This window comes from Cryptomeria japonica, unplaced genomic scaffold (genome assembly GCF_030272615.1).
Source record: "Cryptomeria japonica unplaced genomic scaffold, Sugi_1.0 HiC_scaffold_39, whole genome shotgun sequence".
In the NCBI taxonomy this organism is placed as follows: domain Eukaryota; kingdom Viridiplantae; phylum Streptophyta; class Pinopsida; order Cupressales; family Cupressaceae; genus Cryptomeria; species Cryptomeria japonica.
The window spans coordinates 618,793-625,742 of NW_026728861.1; positions in this window are offsets into that span (position 1 = coordinate 618,793).

A 6,950-nucleotide genomic window follows, 5' to 3' on the forward strand; every position below is an offset into this window, starting at 1 on the left:
GTACCAAAGACCATGTACCATTTTTCTCTATTTGGTCAAGTTCCTCTTCCATTGCCTTGATCCAGTCTTCATCTTTATATGCCTCTTTAAATGATTTAGGATCAAATTCAAAGATTATACATGATTTTTCTCTGACCTTTCTTCTTGTAAACATTCCTACATCCTTATCTCCTATGATTTGATTAGGATCATCATTCAGCTTGACATACCGAGGAATGGTCTTGATGGATTCCTCTTGCTTTTCTTCTTCATCCTCATCTCCATCAGTATTAGCATCTACATTTGCTGGTGTAGGAACACTGTTACTGGTACTCGGTTGACTGACAACCAGTTCCCAAAAGGTTGCAACCGGTTCGTTTACCGCTTGCTCACTGCTGATTTCCTCAGTTTTCTCAGAGGTTTCATCAACTCTTACATTGATGCTTTCCATAATTCTCTGAGTCCTATTGTTGAAACACTTGAGAGCTTTTCTCTTGGTGGAATATCCAAGGAATATTCTCTCATCACATTTCGCATCAAATTTGCTCTGGTGTTCACTCCTCTTGATGTAACATTTGCTACCAAACACTCTAAAGTAGCTAACCACAGGTGTCTTACCAATCCAATACTCATAAGGAGTTTTATCCTTACCTTTCTTGATGAGTACCTAGTTCATTGTGTAGACTGCAGTGCTCACCACTTCTCTCCAAAAGGTGTGAGCTACCTTTTCTTGAATCAACATGGTTCTAGCTGCTTCAACTATAGTTCGGTTATTCCTCTCTGCTAGGCCATTCTACTGTGGAGTCTGGGGGGCAGATAATTGCCTCTTGATGCTATGTTCTTCACAATACTTGTTGAATTCACCAGAAGTGAATTCCCCTCCTTGATCAGTTCTCAGGCACTTGATCCTTTTATCGCTTTCCTTCTCCACTAAAGCACTGAAAGCTTTGAACTTTTCAAAGGCTTTAGACTTGTCTTTCAAGAATGTGACCCACATCATTCTTGAGCAGTCATCAGTGAGAATCATGAAGTACCTATCACCATGCACACTTCTAGTTTTCATAGGACCACACAAATCAGTATGCACAAGATCAAGAAAGTTGACAACAGTGAAAGATTTACCTTTAAAGGTTGAGGAAGACATTTTTCCCAATTGACACTCTCTACACAAGGTATTATCCGGTTTGCTTAGCACCGGCAACCCTCTAACTACCTTGATCTTACTAGCTTTCACAATGTTATCAAAGTTTACATGGTAGAGTCTCCTATGCCATACCCAACTATCATCAAATTTTTCCATAAGACATGTACTTATATTTGCATTCAGATGAAATAGATTACCTTTGGTCTACATGCCAGTGGCCACTAATTCACCATTCTTTCCTTTGATTCTGTAAACTCCATTCTTGAATTTCAGAGTGAGGCCACTGTCATTCAGCTAGGCAACACTCAAAAGGTTGTGTCTAAGACCATCAACCCAATACACATTGTCAACATTACTCTTTCCATTCAAAGAGATGGACCCTCTTCCTTTGACCATGCATGGTGCATCATTGCCAAAGTGAACCACACCACCATCATACTCCTCCAAGGATAGAAACTTGCTCCGGTCACCAGTCATATGGTGAGAACAACCACTGTCAATGATCCTCTCATTGGAATTATCAAACTGGGAGACAAGAGCCTTCTTGTCTGACACATCTTCTTTGTCAGCAACAAACACAATATCCTCATTTTCTTCATCCTCTGATTCTTCATCTGTGACACCTTCATCAACTACCACAAAACAATTTATCTGGTTTCCTCCTTTGAATTTCTTGAACCTTTTTGGTTTGTCCTTGTTGTCGCCATTAGGACAGTTTACATCAATATGTCCTATCCGGTTGCAAGAAAAGCATTTCAAAGGTAGCTTACCTTTGTATTTGTCGGTTCCTTTTGGAAGTTTCCTAGAAAGGAGAGCTTAAAATGCCATTAAAATCTCCTCATCATCCATTTCTTTGTTCTGTCATTGTTCACCACAAGTGCTAGCTTCTTTTCCTTTTCTGGATGGTACAATAGAAGCTTTAAAAGCTGATTCAGTCTTTTGAACACTACCATCAAAACTATTTATTTCATAGGCTGTCAACTTTGCTATGATGGAGTCTAAGGATACCTTAGTCTTGTCTATTGATCTCTGCTCCTGAATAGTAGCAACCCTTATTGCATAGACTGGTAATAGGGATCTCAGGACTTTGCTTACCACTGTGGCATTTTCTATTTTACCACCTGCACTCTTGATATCTCCAACAACTATTTTGATCCTTATTCCATACTGTTGAATGGTCTCACCTTCAACCATCTGCATATCTTCAAACTTCCCTCTAAGGCTTTCTTCCTTAGCCTATTTTACATGCTCATCACCGCCATAGATATTTTCAAGAGTATCCCATACCTCTTTGCGATTTACCTTATCCTGAATATCAATAAACTCAATGTCAGATAAACTACTAATTAGGGCTTCCATGACTTGCCCATTCTCCTGCATCTCTCTCTTTTGCTCATCGGTAAGGGTGCTGGTAGGAGCAACATAGACAGTCTCAACATAGCTCTAGTGTTGAGCACCCATGCTTCTGATGAATATCTTCATTCTGTCTTTCCATATACTGAAATTTTCTCTGTTAAACTTTGGACCTTCCCTCTTCATCATTAGACTGGGATCTTTACCTCAAGTGGTTAAGCTTATAGCACAGAGGACCTAGAGGATGCTCTGATACCAATTGATAACTCAATGATGAGCAAATAGTACCAAACCAGTACTAAGAGGGGGGAATGAATCAGTATAGACAAAAATATAGTCCTAAACCGGTTTGACAGTAGACATTTCAAATGACTAGCAGACAGTGACACTGGTTTGAAATAGAGTGCAACCGATAAAGCTAAGAATTTCTAAGACAAGCATTAACCAGTTACTCACTTATCTTTTCACTCAACTTGAGACTACACTACCATTTCACTCTTATGCATAAATAGGTAATCTATCATCAGATCATAATAACAACTAGTTCAACATGTTTTATTGACAGGCATAAAACACACAACCATCATATGCTTGATAGACAATAGCAAAGCATCACAAGATAAAAGCATCACACATGACACACATATTTTTCACATGGAAACCCAACTAGGAAAAACCACGATGGGGATGAATACCCACAAGCTATTTTTGAACTCTTTAGAAGTTCGCTCTATTAGGAGCCTTGTCTGGTTGGAGACATTACAATAGGTTCTGCTAGGAACTGATCTTGTTAAAGATCACCTGGTTAAGGGTTAAACCCTGTTAAAGGTTACCTTGTTAGAGGATTTCAAGAACTCAATAGCTAAAGGATTCTGAACTTAGCAGCTTTGAATTACCCTGTTAAAGGATTTTCAGCAAGCCAGTTAAGGCTACTGTGTTAAGGGATTTTCCAACTATTGAGGTGGTTAGAGATCAACAGGTATTACAATGATCTGGTAACAACACTCAATGCCAATGCAGATCTACTTAAGCTCCTCTTCACCTTCTGCATTTACACTCTGTAGGTATCACTTCTCTCCTTTTGGTATGGCAAGAATTACGTATCCCTTCTCTTAGATACACACACACACAGCTTTTGCCAACAACCTCAGAAAGAGACACAACATCAACCTTATAGGAAAATAGATAGGTCGGTAGCATAAACCCTAAACCCTAAACCTGTTTGGTTAAGGAATTCAAATGGTTCAATCCTGACCATTGAGAACACTCCATTAATTGCAACAGTCTTGATCCAATATCAAGATATTCTCCATTGTCCATTTTCACCGATTTCATGGCGGCTGATGACCCATCACACATTATCACCATTTTAAAAACTTCACACATTCCCGAGGTAGATAGGAACAATCTCCTTCATTCAAGATCCTTCACGCGCACAAGGCTGACATGGCAACATGATCTGTTCTTCATTACAATGCTAACTCATCACACAAAGTCACTGGTTGAGCCATATAGGCTTGAAGCACATCAATCGGAAACCCTGAAGTTGAGACTACCAACTGGTAGTCATACAACACTTCCATGTGTCAGTTCTCATAACCATATGTTGGTTCACCTTGAACAAGCACATCGCTTCACTTTGGCACAAATGCCAGTTCACAGTGTTATACCAGTTCTCACATATGTCAGTTCACACCTCTTCAATATATTGACATCAATAACAACATACAATGCCATTATGTCCACATATCGGTTCACATAATGCCAACAGAGTCAAGGATACCTTACCTTAAACACCAAGGAGATATCCTTTAGGAAACAATATCATAAATCCAAGCTAGAGAGGGAATACTCTTCAAGCAAGGATAAGATAGTTGAAAAAGAGATATCTTGCAACAAGTGTAAAGGGGATCCTTGGAGGAGAAGAGATCTTTTCTCGAAAGACATCTACCTCCAAGAGGATCTATCTTGAACAAACATAAAATCATCTACCAAAAGAAGGGAAGGAGAATAAGAATTCATAATTTTCTCCTATTACTAGGTGAAAGGGATTCTTGATGAAGGATGACATACTTCTGACCCAATGTGTGGGGTGAATTTATGATAGATATACATTTCTAAGTGAAGAAGAGGTTGTAGCCAAGAAATTACACCTCTTGTATAAGAGAGAATCCTTGAGAAAACAATAACTTCACACAAGGAATGATACCCCATTATGAACAAACACCACTCTAAAAAGGAAAAGTAGATCCTTAGAGAGAAGCAGATATCATTCATTTCCCCCCAAGTGTAAGGACAATGAGAAGAATTACACAATCTTAGAATGAGAGATTAAGCATAAGGAAATGCACAATAAACTCACATGAATGAATATCAAATGCAAGAAAAGACATCAGTATATGTAAAATGCATCTCAAAAGAAGTGGTAATCTTCAAAGAGAGAGAGAGAGAAAAACAAAGATCAAACATATTCCCCTAAGGAGGTATTTAATAATAAGAGACATAGCATTGCAAGAAAGGATATCCACACATGAAAAAAGCAACCCCTAAATGGAAGAGTGATAGATTATAAAGAGAGGGAAAAGAGCCATCCTTGCCCCCTAATTAAGAGGATAAGGAGAAGAACTACACATCTTCTAAATAGAAGTTATTCATCAGAGACATGCCATTTCAAACAAATAATATATCCTCATAAGGGACACACATTTATTCACATGGAGAACAATCCTATGAAAGAAAGGGAATCACATTATGAATTATGCAATTCACAAGAAGAGGTAATATCATCAAAGAGAAAGAGAAAGATAGAAGATGCATCACAAATTCTCTCTAAGGAGAGATTATTCATAAAAGGTGTACCATCTCAAGAAAGCAATATATCTAAGCCAAGAAACAAGTTTGTCCTCACATGAAGTATAATTACATGCAAGAAAGGACATAAAGTTATAAATAATGCAATCACAAAGAAAATACGAAAAAAATTTAGGAAGAGGAAAGAAAGAGGCGAAATCATGTTGCTACCCCAAGATATTTGATTTTGAAGAAGCATCAGCTCTAATGAAAAAGAACCCCCAATTAAGTTAACTTCTTATGTCATAGGGTGAGGAGTAACACAAGGGCGAAAGGAGTGCTAAGGCACGACCTTTTCCCATAGAAAGAGAGGAAGATCTATTGAAAGACATATACAAGCATGATCATATTGTTCTTGAACAAATTACTTAAATGATTTACACTTTCTAAGAGAATGAGAATAACAATTATGAAAAAGACAATGTAAATCACCTTTCTTATGCTTGTAACTATAACTAGTTCTAATTAAAGGAAAATAAATATTCTTATCATACTTCAATCTCCAAAAGAAAGAATTAATTTAATTTTAAAAATTAGGGCTCTTTTAATTAACCTTTTAATTTAAAGTTTGAATCTGAAATTGTCCACAAGAGAATTAAATTTAAAATTAGGACCTTGTAGAAAGAACCACTTAATTTAAAATTTAAATTTTAAAAAAGATCTAAGATTGGGATTTGGAATTGGAAATGTACAAGATTAATTTAGGAATTAACCACTTTAATTTTAAAATTAAAATTTTATCCAAGGTTGCAATTTTGAATTTGAATTTTAAATTAGCAACCAAATTTGAAGAGGGAAATTCAAAATTTAAACAACCCACAAGCTCAATTTTAAAAAATTAAAAAATTAGAGTTTTTAAAATTAACCACTTAATTTTAAAAATTAAATGTGAAACTTGACTTGTAGATGAAAATTTAAATTTTCAAATGGAATGAATCCTTGGATCTAAAATAGTTAATCTAATTTATACAAATCACAAGATCAATTTTGAATTTAAAAATTAGGGTTTTAGTGAAATTAATCTCTAGATTCTTAAAATTTGCAAAGAAAAAAAAACTTGTAAATGAAAATTGAAATTTTAAATTGCGTACACTCAGATCTAAAAGAAAATAATTAGAATTAATGGTGTAAGGAGTCAAGTTCACCAAAATGTAAAGTGGAAAATTTGGGAGCTTAGCAAATTCGCCAATTGAAAGGGGAAAATCTCTAAGCTCAATATTCACTCGGAGAAACTTTACATTCAAAAGAGGGGTTGAATCTACTAGATATAATCCTAAATGATGCAAGGACTGAATACTAAGTAGATTGGTTGAATAACTCAAGTGCTTAATTGAAGATAAAATAGGTGGAAACAATGAGCTATAGATTCGGGATTCAGTCGTGCACCTAGATCTGAGAAGTTTGAGATGATTCGGAGCTACTCCATGAAATCGGAAAAAATTTGCAAGGATCATGTGTCCAGACATGGGAGCTCCCAACTTGGTCCTCCAAACTTTCTGCACGTCAAAAAGAGCTTTTTCATCTCTGCAAATAAAGATTAATTCCATAAGTAGAATTGTGCATCTACTTCCTACACATAGAAGAAGAAAGGGGTTTTACTAAAAAAAACCCAAGTTTGGAATCA